Here is a 14,617-nt window from a genome sequence, read left to right on the forward strand (position 1 = left end):
GTAAGTCAACTGCTTCCTATTTTGAACGCGTATGACATCCATTGTTTTAGAAGGAAGTTGTTGATGCAATTTATCAAGTAAAGTAAATTGTGAAATGTTCTATTTGAATCAATGCTGAGTGAATGAACAGCACTGAATAGACTTGACCCCTTGGGTCTAATTGAGTTTGGATTGTTTTGGATGAATTATATTGCTTAATTTTGTCATCCATTTCAGCTCCATGGATTATATTGACAACTGCAATCATTGTCCACACCTCATCATGCAGTAGGATTAAGACAGCTTCAGTCAATTCAAAACACAGTGCTTATCAAGAGACAACTACTAGTGACAACAACACGCAAGCCAAATGGATGCCACCAGTGAATTCATGCAAGGGTAAAGCAGCATAACACCCCTTCTCTCCCTTCTCTCTTCCAGAACTCTAGTTTTAACCAACATACCTAAAGAAAGGGTCCGGCCCTTAAAGTGAACCAAATTATCACCAAGGTAACACCTTACCAAACCAAGTCCAGTGAGAGAGAGCGAATAAACAACAAAGAGTATCAAGATGAAGCTGGAGACAGCCCCAGATATGAGTGAGTGGCAAGAGGACGACTTTGCCCTCAACTGCACCTACATTGTCCCTGACCAGATGTCAGACCCCAGCATTGGCCTGCCTAAAGCCATGATGTCCATACCCCGCAACCTCACCTTTGAGTACAACACAGAGAATGAGGTAGGAACTTGACGTAAAACAAATCCCATTCAGTAGCATGTCTATGTGTCAGATTTAGAAAGTCTGATGGGAATACAGTACGAGTGACATGTCTGTGCATTGACATATTCTGTGATACACAATCATTTTTGGTTGGTCTGTCTATATGCTTGTGTAGTTTGTAGAGAATAATGAATGTCTTGCATACTCTATCAGTCTGAATGAATTCATTAAGTCTAAATTCATCTGGGACAGCCAGAAGGCAAGGATTGTGTTAGGTGCAAGAAAAAGTTGCTCCAATCCATTCCTATGTCTGGTCCGTTTAGCGTGTCACAATGGCCAACTCGTGGGAGCTCAGGTAAAAGGCCTAAACCTCTTTACTGTTACCATGTCTCTAGGTCAGTGTGACAGTCATGTCTCTGGATCCACACACACACACACACACACACACACACACACACACACACACACACACACACACACACACACACACACACACACACACACACACACACACACACACACACACACACACACACACACAAAATCCCAAGGCTATGTGTGTCAGGAAATCCGCTTACTGGCTTGCTTTATAACCCTATGACTCACCTGAGAAGGTATCTGCCAGAGCATGACGTTTGAGACTGAGGGTATCCTAAAGTGGACGCCATACTAGACGTTTTCTGCAATATTTGCTGTAATGAAAAGTGACCTTGAAATTGTGGTCGAAAAGCCACCTCTTTCTTCTTGAAAAACAAAGGCCACCGTTTTCTCTCTAGCACACTTCTCACTTGGTCATTCTTCACTTTTCCTGTGGTTGAGTGAGCATACTCTTCGTTCCTCTTTGTCGCAGTCTTTTCATCCTCTCTGCTGCTTTTTCTGCCTGGGCCTTTGAGGTGTGAAAACTGTGGTTATGAACTCATGTTGAGGCTTTATATGACTTTGTTAGTCACCTTCCACCCTCACAAACACAGACATCAGCCAAACCAGATGCAGTATGTTGCACAGTGCAAGACTTCCCTTTCACACCAAGGGGTTGTGAGAAGTCTGTTTCTGTTTCACCAGAGGCAAAGTGACCCTCAACTCTACTGCGTCATTGCAAGAAAGACAGATGCAGTACATGCACTTCCAAGCACAACTTTTTTTATATGAGTGTCTCACTGAAACACACACATGTAAAATACAGCATTTCAATGTCACAAGCTTGTCTTTTGGTAAGGTTGTCTTTTATCTCAGAGTAGCTCCCCTTTCTATAACTGCATCATGGTGATTTCTCCTCTGATTAGTTGGAAATTGCTTTGGCAAACCATATGACCTGTGGCTCTTCTATGTTGTGTGTGTGTGTGTGTGTGTGTGTGTGTGTGTGTGTGTGTGTGTGTGTGTGTGTGTGTGTGTGTGTGTGTGTGTGTGTGTGTGTGTGTGTGTGTGTGTGTGTGTGTGTGTGTGTGTGTGTGTTTCCCAGCAAATGTCACAATACCAGAGGTTGTGTGAGTCAGCAGGAAACGGACACATAACAATTGAAATAAAAATAAAAACCTATGCACTACCTATAAGGACATTTACTTAATAGTCCTTGCCAGACATTGTTTGTTACCAGTTATTGTTTAGTCATGGCGATTGACTGGGACACCCTCAGGTTGTTCACAAAGTTATTATTGAGCAAGAGAAATTCAATGTAACGCCGTTCGTCTGTTGAAGGAGGAGCGGACCAAAATGCAGCGTGGTGGTTACTCATGTTCTTTAATGAAATTGAACGAGACATGAAAAACTTGACATACAAAACAACAAACGGAACATGAAAACCTATACAGCCTATCTGGTGACTACAAACACAGAGACAGGAACAATCACCCACGAAATACTCAAAGAATATGGCTGCCTAAATATGGTTCCCAATCAGAGACAACGATAATCAACTGACTCTGATTGAGAACTGCCTCAGGCAGCCATAGACTATGCCATACACCCCCTAAGACAAAACACACCACAAAAACCCATGTCACACCCTGGCCTGACCAAATAAATGAAGACAAACATAATATACTTTGACCAGGGCGTGACATTCAAGTTAATTTTCATGTTACTGTTTTTTTTGGAGGGGGGGGGGTTCCTTTTTTTAGTTATGATGTACTTATTTTAGGAGAATATAAAGTAAGCTGATTTGGATTGGTTGTACCATTCCTTCGTAACCCTGAAGCGTGCTGGGGGTGCGAGGGTACACGTGGCAGATGGGGCGTGGGGGGTGCCAAGAGAGAAGGGCTGAGTAGTGTGTGTGTGTGTGTGTGTGTGTGTGTGTAGGGGGGTGTAAGTAGGTTAAGCTCCAACGATTAACTTTCGTTTGGGGTGCAGGGCAGGCATCGTCACGGGCCGCATTTCCTGGCTATGAGAGGACCTATTCTGAGCAGGGACAGCTAAGGGGAAAGTGGGAGGGAGAGTGGTGGCGTGGTCCAGTCAAGAAGCGAGCATCACTCCCCCCCCCCCCCTCCCTCCTGGTCTTCTTATTAACCTAGCTGAGCAGTCGTTAACCAGCAGCCATGTTGCAACTCATTCATTAGTCCCACTACACCGGGGCCGCCGTCTCGTCTCACCCTCCGTCACCCCCTGGCCAGGACACAACAGATCTTCTCCTTCCCCTCCCTCCCTTCATCCCCCCTTCCTTCCTTCACTCTATTCTCCTTGTCAGCCCCTTTTGTACCCACTTATCACAGAACATTTTCCATTCATTGCAACTGGAAGTTTTGTAACTAAAAGATGATCTGAGAAGTATTATTGTTCTCTCATTGTGTTGACATGTAAGGGCCAAGTGGGTAGACTTCAGGGGGCACAAGGAAGTAACTTATGGCAACAACAAAAAAGTCAATTTCCTCATTTTAAATTAAATTTCGAGGGACGGGTTGCCCTGTATCTCCTTCTTGGAAAAGGGGGGTTCAAGACAAAACCCCCCAAGCTATGTGTGTGTCCCACAGATGCTCCCATGCCAAGCTTGCGTGTCCTCATACTTGATTTGGAGACGACTTGTGCCTTATTCAAACTTCCAGTACATCCTAAATAATTCCTATTGAAGTGTGAGTCAGGCCGCTATTCCTGGCCGTCAGGGCTCAGGGCAGAGAGTTCTACGATAGCTATTTCCCTGTTTCCTTGTCCCAGCTCTCAAGATAACTGTGGATGCACATATTTTTCTTTACTTCATGGGTGTAACTTTCATCTGGTAAACTCTGACTCAGAGTGTAGACATTGAACATGTACCGAAAAAGTCCAGGCACTACAGAGAGACTGGTGAAGGTCATTCTCACTGATGTACTCTACCTCGCCAGCATAATTAGTAGCATGGATTAGTGATTGATGATGTATTTGTCTTGTGTTCTAGGTGACAGGCGTTTTCAGCAAAGAGTACATTCCCCAAGGAACTCGCTTCGGGCCCCTGCAAGGTGACATCTACAACAAAGACAACGTCCCCAAACAGGCCAACAGGAAATACTTCTGGAGGGTGAGCAGGCAGAATAACCGTTCAAGTTCACACACACACGGTTTGTTTTTTAATCGTGGTTCCTCATTAAAGTTCATAGTTCTTCCTATCTTATCCAAACAGGATTCTGGCAGCAACAAATGAGAGTTGGCATACTCAAAGGAAACAGGATTAACGAAAAGTAGTTATGACTTGCTCTCAGTCAGCTGGAGTTGTATTTCAAGACATACTGTAAATACAGCCATGAAACCACGTGACTAAAATGACACTGTGGTTTCTAGGGGGGAAATCTCAATGCCTTATCGAACAACAATCGATGGGAACTGTTTCTCGAAAGAGATGGGCAAAGAAGTTTGACTAGAATTTGGTCCTAGTTTTCTTCTCCAATTATTCTTAGAAGAAGAAGCAAAAGTGGTTAAACAGTTTCACACCAAGTCAGTCAGTTCCCATCTAAAAGGAAACCAAAATGCATTGCACAGAAGCCCAGAGGTATTCAGGGCTTTTGAACAGATTTTTGAGGAAGTTGTGGATCTTTTCACATACGCAAGTCTAGCGTCCTTCACAGTAACACTAACTGCTTTCCCAGAGCTCAAGTCCCTTTCAAAAAGTTTGACATACAGGAAGTGATTGTTAGTGTCCCGTTCTCTCTCTCTCATACACACTTTCTTCTCATTCCCACATGCCCTCGTCCCCTCTGTCTCGCGGCAGTGACTTATGTCATTCAGGAGTTTTTCTCTGTGTCGTTTCCCCATTGAGGCTTTCTTGTCCTACGTTTTCACCTTTCTTCTGGCATTTCCTCCTGTAAGCCAGACCCGTCCTACTACTGCAATACTGAAAGTCGGACTTGCCTTGAGAATATGTCAACACTCTCTCGCCGGGCAGGTGTAGACGTGCGTGACGTGTGTCTGTGTGCCTATGAGCACATGCCACTATCTACAGTACAGTATGTGTGTGTTTGAGTGTCTGCCAAGACAGCCACTGTACATTTCCTCAGGAAGTACCAGTAAAAACAATTACAGTGCTCCCAATATTTAATACATCATTGAGAAGTTGAAAAGTGAGGAAATGTAATGGAAATGTGGAGGGTTGACAGTATTGTGACGTGGAGGGTTGACAGTATTGTGATGTATCTCCTGGTGGGAAGCAGCCATTCAGGTCTGAGCATATTGAGAGAAACCCCCAAACCAGAGTGAGAGAGAAAAAAAAAAAAAAAAAAAAAAGCTCTTTGCCCCGCCCCCCTCTCTGACAGTATAATGTAGCAATCTGATAAAAGCAGTGACAGTGCTGATTTCACACCAGACAGTGACAGTAGCTCAGGAAGACACACTCAGGACACAACACAAGTGGAACAATAACCAGCTCATTGGAAGAGGATATAGGAGTCTATTCTGCCCATGGCAGAGGTGAACTATTCTTTCTCTCTCATATATATATATATATATATATATATATATATATATATATATTTATATATATATATATTTATATATATATACTTTGATAACTGGTGTCAATGGCTGTCAGCTACAATGACTGTTACAGTCATGAGTGAATGAGTGAATGCAACAAAGTAGAAATCAGTCAGTTACAAAGTTGTGTACTAACAGAAGGTGAATTCACCAATTTGTAAGTCGCTCTGGATAAGAGCGTCTGCTAAATGACTTAAATGTAATGTAAATGTAACTCATCTACTAATGTGGTGTGTCTGATGTTACACTGCGTTTAAATACAAATGTGCTTGTGTGTGTGTGTGTGTTCTATTCTATTACTTGATTGTATTATTATTATATTGTATTCTAATCCCTCTCCTCTCCTTTCCCTCTCAGATCTATAACAGGGGGCGTCTATACCACTTCATCGACGGCTATGACGTGCGGAGCAGCAACTGGATGCGCTACGTCAACCCGGCGCGCTCGCTGTCCGAACAGAACCTGGTGGCGTGTCAGAATGGACGAGACGTCTACTTCTACACCATCCGGCCTGTGGAGGCCAATCAGGAGCTGCTGGTGTGGTACAGCCAAGAGTTCGCCGGGAGACTGTGCAGCCAACCGGGAGACGAGCTCAAACAAAGTGAGTACCGTCTTTGATTATTTTGCCCTCCTCTCACCTGTTCACTCTCCTCGAGTCCTCCCCTTCCTTCTTTATTCCCCACCCTCTACTCTTTTCTCCAGTCATCTTTCTCTCTGTGCTCTCATTTAATTGCTCCTTCCATCTACTCTCTAATTCTCTCTTTTTTTTCTGGGACTACAATGCAGCACTCTCCTTTGTTGTGGCACTTGAACTCAATGACAATCTGTCAGTGGGTGAGAGGACAATGTAGTAAAAGACAGTCAGGTGTGACGTACACTGAGTTTTCTTTTCATACCCGAGAGCAGATTTAAATCTGATTTAAATCTGTCTGCTCGATTAAATGACACAAAAGTGAGCATGATTGTCGTCTTCAAAGCAAGCATGAAGTATCTTTCTCATATTGAAAAGATCTCAAGAGTTTATCAGATGGTGGACAATGGGACTGAGTGTGACGGAAACTGTTTCCTGTTTAAATGTACTTTCTGGAGCGGTTGGCATTGTTATTGTCATGGTTGGGTCATTTACTGTCAAAACACAATAGACAACTGCACCTGACTTCATGTAGAAGACACCTCACCCACCCACACACACTCACTCTTTTTGACGCAACACAGGGGAAATCTCAAAGGAAGTAGGAAAGTCTTCTCAACAATGCCTGGTAAAGTCCATGAGTCATAGTCAGCTGTATTTTCAGGTATGGCAAGGTGTCCATGCATTATATGACAACTTGTTTTGTTGCCAGAAACTCTGCAAGGAGGCATAACCTATTACACTACAATTACATTGCACAGTCATTCAACCTGTTGACTAATGTTGACTAGGCTACAATGACAACCGCATTTATACAATCCTTTTTACTATGTACGCCACACACTTGGCAACCCCTGATAAAGACTAGAGCAAATTGGCTAGGCTTCTAAGATTATACATAGAAATATAGGATAAAAGTAGCCTCAATTGAATTAGTCTATCCAATGACCAATTTCTAGGCCTAATAAATGGCTGATTCTTTTTTTCACTGAACAGGTTGGTACTGAACAGGTTGGTACTGAACAGGTTGGCACTGAACAGGTTGGTACTGAACAGGTTGGCACTGAACAGGTTGGCACTGAACAGGTTGGCACTGAACAGGTTGGCACTGAACAGGTTGGCACTGAACAGGTGAAAATGGAAACTTCATGCCTAAGCTCTGTATTGTCACTCGAATGCATGGTTTAATTCACTGCTGTAGCCTACAGTGGTTTGACTTTCCTTTTAATCCAGGTTGTAAGGCGATTCCTGTTAAACAATATGTCATGTGTCAGTTAAGGTACACAGCTACTCACATAAATCAGCAACCGTTTTTCTATGACCACAAGCCAGTAAACATTTGTTCTTTGCCCTGTGCCTATGGTGTGTACCTCGCGTTCCATGCACACAGGCAATTCCTGTTTTTTTACCACAAGGTTTCCAATTAAATGCCAGTAGTCTGAAGCTGCATTTCCAAATGTCTTTCTTCATGCGGTTCGGAGAAAAATACACTTGTAGGGTAATTCACACCTTGCGACAGAAACGTCCCAAAAATGAGAGCTCTTGGTTTTACTATCAAGCCTACATGACACATACCCACATACACCCACACATTAAACACACACACACACGTTTCTCAAAATGAAAAAAATACTATCTTTGAAGTGTCATCTAAAAACTGAAAACATCATCTTCATTTACCATAAAAGGGAGTGCCAGGGAGGATGTGAGTGTGCGAGTGCGGTGTGTCATTAGTCACTTCTCACCTCATTAAGACTGTGAACTTTTGCGTTTGTCAATCAGTACTCGCCTATTGAAGGAAGGATTGAAGTTGTATTATTGTGTGGGTTGAGTAGGTTGACACTACGTCTGACCTAGTGTCTTCTTTTCATCCATAGAACACATATGCGGAGATGTCAGAGAATCTGAGTTCACCAAACAACACCTACCTCAGCCGACCTGGCTCCTGAAAAAGAAGGACGGTATGAAGGACGAGAGAGAAGATGAAGGAGAGGAGAGAATCGACGTAGAGGTGCTGGAGAGAGACACTCCACCCGACACGCCAGACGACCAAATCATGGATTTCAGCCAGAAGATGGAGAAGGAGGAGGTAACCCAGGACCACCAGGGAGCCATACCCTCTCCTCAACCCGACCAGAGAGAGCCCAACCTGGCATCTCACGACTACGGTTTCCCTGAGCACCACCCTATTGCCCCCTCCCCGCACCGTGACCTCCCCCTCCACCTCCACGGGCTCTACAGCCACAGAGAGGGCCTAGTGTCCTCCTACCCCCTCTACTACCCCTCCAGACCCCTTCAATCCACACATCAGCTTCTCCCCACATACAGCAGGCCACACTACCCCCACCTCCTCCCCCAGTACTCCCCACCTTTCCCTGGGATGCTCCCCTCCAGAGGCCCCCTGCAGCACAGTAGCTACCTGGGTAGCGATGGACTTCCATACTCCTCCATGACTTACCAGCCTGGTGTGCTCCCAGTGCCTCTGCCCTACCCCGGGGCTACTCAGGGAGGGCTGAAAGAGAGGACCCCAAATATGTCACCTCCTTATGGAGCCCCAGCCACCCCAGAGCTCTCCCCCGCCCAAGCAAGAACACCAGATGCCCCTGCAGTCACCCTCTGGCTGTGAGGAGGCCATGAACCTCAGCCTGGCCATGCCAAAGAGCAGCCCCTCGCCACCTGCTGCCCCTCGGTACAAATCCCAACCCTACCCCCTGAAGAAACAGGACGGAAAGATCAAGTACGAGTGCAACGTCTGCCTCAAGACTTTCGGACAGCTGTCCAACCTCAAGGTGAGGATTTCAGAAGACATAGGTGTTTTTTTGGTGGCCAAATCTATTATTGTCTGTCATTGTGGGTTCCTAACTAATCCAGGCATTTTTCTTTTAGGTGCATCTGAGAGTTCACAGTGGAGAGAGGCCCTTCCAGTGTCACCTCTGTCAGAAGAGCTTCACCCAGCTAGCCCACCTGCAGAAGCACAACCTGGTCCACACAGGAGAGAAACCACACGAGTGCACGGTATGTCTGTGTTTTGATCCGCTTTCTCCAGTCTACTTGACCTCTAGGACACACACAAACGGCACAATCACACACAAAAGACACAATCACACACACACACAAGACAAAATACACACACACACAAACCCCTGCCCTGCCCCTGTGATATAAGGAATCCCTAGGCTTTTGTTGAACATGATATTGTAACTAAACTCAGCAAAAAAAGAAACGTCATCTCACTGTCAACTGCATTTATTTTAAGCAAACTTAACATGTGTAAATATTTGTATGAACATATCAAGATTCAACAACTGAGACATAAACTGAACAAGTTCCACAGACATGTGACTAACAGATATGGAATAATGTGTCCTTGAACAAAGGGGTGGTCAAAATCTAAAGTAACAGTCAGTATCTGGTGTGGCCACCAGCTGCACTAAATAATGCAGTGCATCTCCTCCTCATGGACTGCACCAGATGTGCCAGTTCTTGCTGTGAGATGTTACCCCACTCTCCCACCAAGGCACCTGCAAGTCCCCAGACATTTCAGGGGGGAATGGCCTTAGCCCTCACCCTCCGATCCAACAGGTCCCAGACGTGCTCAATGGGATTGAGATCCGGGCTCTTCGCTGCCCATGGCAGAACACTGACATTCATGTCTTGCAGGAAATCACGTACAGAACGAGCAGTATGGCTGGTGGCAGTGTCATGCTGGAGGGTCATGTCAGGATGAGCCTGCAGCAAGGGTACCACATGAGGGAGGAGGATGTAACGCACAGCACGTATATTTCCAGCAATGACAACAAGCTCAGTCCCATGATGCAGTGACACACCGCCCCAGACCATGACGGACCCTCCAACTCCAAATTAATCCAGACTACAGGCCTCGGTGTAACGCTGATTCCTTCGACAATAAATGCGAGTCTGAGCACTGATGGAAGGATTGTGCGTTCCTGGTGTAACTCGGGCAGTTGTTGTTGCCATCCTGTACCATGTGTGATGTTCGGATGTACCGATCCTTTTTTTGAGGTGTTGTTACACGTGGTCTGCTACTGCGAGGACAATCAGCTGTCAGTCCTGTCTCCTTGTAGCACTGTCTTAGGCGTCTCACAGTACGGACATTGTAATTTATTGCCCTGGCCACATCTGCAGTCCTTATGCCTCCTTGCAGCATGCCTAAGGCATGTTCACGCAGATTAGCAGGGATCCTGGGCATCTTTCTTTTGGTGTTTTTCAGAGTCAATAGAAAGGCCTCCGTAAGTTGTTAGTGTCTTAACGACCGTTCCACAGATGGATGCTCATTAATTGTTTATGGTTCATTGAACAAGCATGGGAAGCAGTGTTTAAACCCTTTACAATGAAGATCTGCAAAGTTATTTTGATTTTTACGCATTATCTTTGAAAGACAGGGGTCCTGAAAAGGGGCTGTTTCTTTTTTATGTGGGTGTGATCAAGGTGTCAGTCCTATGTTTATTTTCCTAGTAGGGTTCTCCCACTGAAAATAACCAGTCTAGGGTCATACCCTGCTGGCACACAACCAGGGAAGGCCCTGTCTGATAATATAGAAACCAGGAGCCTGGTCTCACCCAGTTGTTCTAATGATATTACTATCACAGCATCATCCTATCCTGAACTCTCCTATCTATCTGTTCCTATTCATATAGGTGTGTGACAAGCGCTTCAGCAGCACCAGCAACCTCAAGACCCACCTGCGGCTCCACTCAGGTGAGAAGCCCTACGAGTGCAAGCTGTGTAGCACCAAGTTCACCCAGTACATTCACCTCAAGCTGCACCGACGCCTGCATAGCGCCCGCGACCGCCCCTACCACTGCCCACTCTGCGCCCACGCCTTCCTCCACCGCTTCTCGCTGCGCATCCACCAGCGCAGCTGCTGTCCCGCTTCCCAGGCCCACGCTAAACCCCATGCCCACGCCCACATCTGTGATCTGGTTGAGCGCTTTGACACCAGCCCCGAGGCGGACACGCTGCCAGAAGGGGCAGGGCCGGCCCAGGTGGAAGCTGCAGTGGAGCGCTGGGTGGCCCGGAGCTTGGAAGGGCGAGACGGCAAGGAGGACCAGAGTGAAGCCACCCTGCTGCTCAAGGCCCTCACGGCGGCCATTAACACCCCAGCTCCTCCCACCACCTCATCTCAAAGCCCTACTTCAGCCTATCAGGAGAGGGCTAGCGTGGTACGCTTCTACAACCGGCCAATGGTGAAGATGCAAGGGCAGTAGGGCAAAGTGGACGGACCCTTGTGGGGAGGGAATAAGAGAGACATTTTTAGGGTCTACCTCCTGAACCAAGGCCATTTAATGTTGCTAAGCCAGAGAACAATCGATAAAGTTGTCGCCAAAAAAAAAGTATTTCCCCAAGGGGAAGAGAGACTATTAAAAGCCAATGAGAGAGCAGCACCAAAACAAAGATCATTCCAAAGACATGGTGTCTTCTTATTAGCAGTGATCTGCTCACAACTGTTTTGACTCAAGTTTACAGGTGTAATTTACATGGGATGTGTGAAAGAGTTTGCTGTACCCTCCTTTTTTTGTGCTTGTCAGCTATATTTGTTCAGTTGAGTGATTATGTTAATTGTTTGCGTAATGTTACACGTCTTGATACTTCCAAGGAGGCTTATTCCTTGGAAAACCACTGGACCATTGCCAGGAACTATTACTGGGATATTTCATGTTTTATTAGTGGACAAGTCTTTGTGTGTATTTATTTATTTTTGCTCAAAGGGCAGACCAGGGAGCTTGAAACTATGTGAATGTATTTGCCATAAAACAACAAGAATCAAAGAAAATATGAGGTTACACGGGGCTTATGTAGCATAACAATTTTTGTTTACTTAAATAGTGTATTCTAATGTAATGTAGCAAAATGGAGGAAAAAAAGCGAACTAAATGGAGTCAGAATGTTATAACGTTCCGGTTCGATGCAAATAGCTTCTAAGGACTTCCTGTGAGTCATCTAGCAATGTATTGGAGGTGCATACTTTTGCACAGAAACTTGCAAAAAATATATTTTTTTGTTTGTTTTATTCAAAAAATTCTTGGTATTTTTGTATGTTAAAACATTTATATTGCATTTATATTTGTAAGACATTTTTAACAGTTCTGGAGTTTTTTCATTGTGTTCCTGAATATTTACTGATATAGCATTGTGTTTCTAGCTCTTTCTCTTTGATTCAGTTGTTATCTACCGACTGTCGATAAAGCTTTATTTCATTCGTCCTCTATACTGGTGGTAGATGTGAGCCAGAACCAAATGTACTGTAGTCTGTATTGCACATACCCCTTAGTATTACTGTATATATGCTCAGGTGAATGGCTCTAGTCTCTTGTTATTTTACCAAAACTATCGACACAAGTAGCACTGGAAAAAGCCCGGAACTAGATCCATGTGCACCAAGGTTTCTTTTACCTAAAACAAAAATGGTGGAATAGTTTTAACATTGTTACTACTCTGAGTGAGTCGTGAATAGATTTTTTTTATATATACATATTTGTAGTTTTTGTACAGCATTTTGATGATACTTTCATAGTAAACGTCTCACATTAAACATATTGTTTCTCAAAATTGGATGTGTTTTGAATTATCTTTTCTCTCTTCATAAATTCCATAATTGTATATCCATGCTTACATGAACGCACACATAGACACCCCCTCACAAATCCCCCACACACTCTCGCCCTCTCTTTCTCATAACTCAACTCTAGAAAGTCCCACACAACCTCTCACTCAATAGTCTTCTTTGAGTTCACTTTCTTCGTCAATAGAGGAACTGAGAGTATGGGCTGATGTTAACTAGAATCAGCATCACTTACCATCAGACGATACTAATGTACTAATAATGATTGCAACATTGAATGTGGATTATGTCTTCTGAGAAGATGTCAGCTTTCGGGATATTCAGCTCTTTTGAAAATCTGACAAGCTATTGTTATCACCTTTTAACATACGCATTCAATTTCTAATCATATTTTAATTCAATAGGATTTCTATGAATACATCATACCAGAACGTAATTTGAAATGTTGATCAAATACCACACTGCTGCAAATACATCTTTAGATTTACGTGTGTTGATGACTGACTGAGTACTGGCACAGGCGAAAGGTGAAACACAATGTGATGATGAACCTCCCGACATTAAACCACACTTTCAGTCAACAAAACTACACCATAGTTACAGTAAGCTGAGCCACTACTATTACAGTAAAATCTCTTTATTTTTTCCCTCCCTCCCGTTCTTTCTCTGGTGGTGTCTCTCCTCTCTCAGGGTGTTTGCATGAGCAGGGTGTTTGCATGAACCCCCCCACCCACACACACACATACATACAGTGGGGCAAAAAAATATTTTTTTTTTACAAACAAGCAAGATTTCTGGCTCTCACAGACCTGTAACTTCTTCTTTAAGAGGCTCCTCTGTCCTCCACTCATTACCTGTATTAATGGCACCTGTTTGAACTTGTTATCAGTTGTCCACAACCTCAAACAGTCACACTCCAAACTCTACTATGGCCAAGACCAAAGAACTGTCAAAGGACACCAGAAACAAAATTATAGACCTGGCTGGGAAGACTGAATCTGCAATAGGTAAGCAGCTTGGTTTGAAGAAATCAACTGTGGGAGCAATTATTAACTTCTTGAAACTCCCCATCCCGGATCCGGGTTTGTGACTAAAGCCTCAGGCTCATTAGCATAACGCAACGTTAACTATTTCTGAAAATTGCAAATAAAATGAAAATAATGCGTCTGCTCTCAAGCTTAGCCTTTTCTTAACAACACTGTCATCTCAGATTTTCAAAATATGCTTTTGAACCATAGAAATTGACTAATTTGTGTAAGAGTATGCAAAGCTAGCATAGCATTTTGAGTAGCATTTAGCACGCAACATTTTCACAAAAACCAGATAACCAAATAAATAAAATCATTTACCTTTGAAGAGCTTCTGATGTTTTCAATGAGGAGACTCTCAGTTACATACCAAATGCGCAGTTTTTCCTGAAAGCGTCTGTGTGTAGGAGAAATCGTTCCGTTTTCTACATTGCGTCTGGCTACCGAAACGAACCGAAAATTCAGTCACCTACAACGTAAAACTTTTTCCGGATTAACTACATAATATCGACCGAAACATGGCAAACGTTGTTTGGAATCAATCCTCAAGGTGTTTTTTCACATATCTCTTCATTGATATGCAGTTCGTGGAAGCTTCGTGGAAGTATATATATAATTTAGCCAGCCAGTAAACTTCTGAATTTTTGGTATTCTTGTCAGGCATAAGCCATAGACAATAAAGGCTTTTCTAACTACATAAAAATGCCTTGATTACTTTGAAGGTTTTTTTGCACAAAGGATTT

The 14,617-nt window shown here is 44.0% G+C and overlaps 1 pseudogene; it reads left to right on the forward strand.

Annotated features, from left to right (window-relative positions):
* The first annotated feature begins 5,463 nt into the window (after positions 1-5,463).
* LOC135552313 (PR domain zinc finger protein 1-like) lies at positions 5,464-12,825 on the forward strand (annotated as a pseudogene).
* The last annotated feature ends 1,792 nt before the right edge of the window (positions 12,826-14,617 follow it).

This window comes from Oncorhynchus masou, chromosome 13 (genome assembly GCF_036934945.1).
Source record: "Oncorhynchus masou masou isolate Uvic2021 chromosome 13, UVic_Omas_1.1, whole genome shotgun sequence".
Lineage (NCBI taxonomy): Eukaryota > Metazoa > Chordata > Actinopteri > Salmoniformes > Salmonidae > Oncorhynchus > Oncorhynchus masou.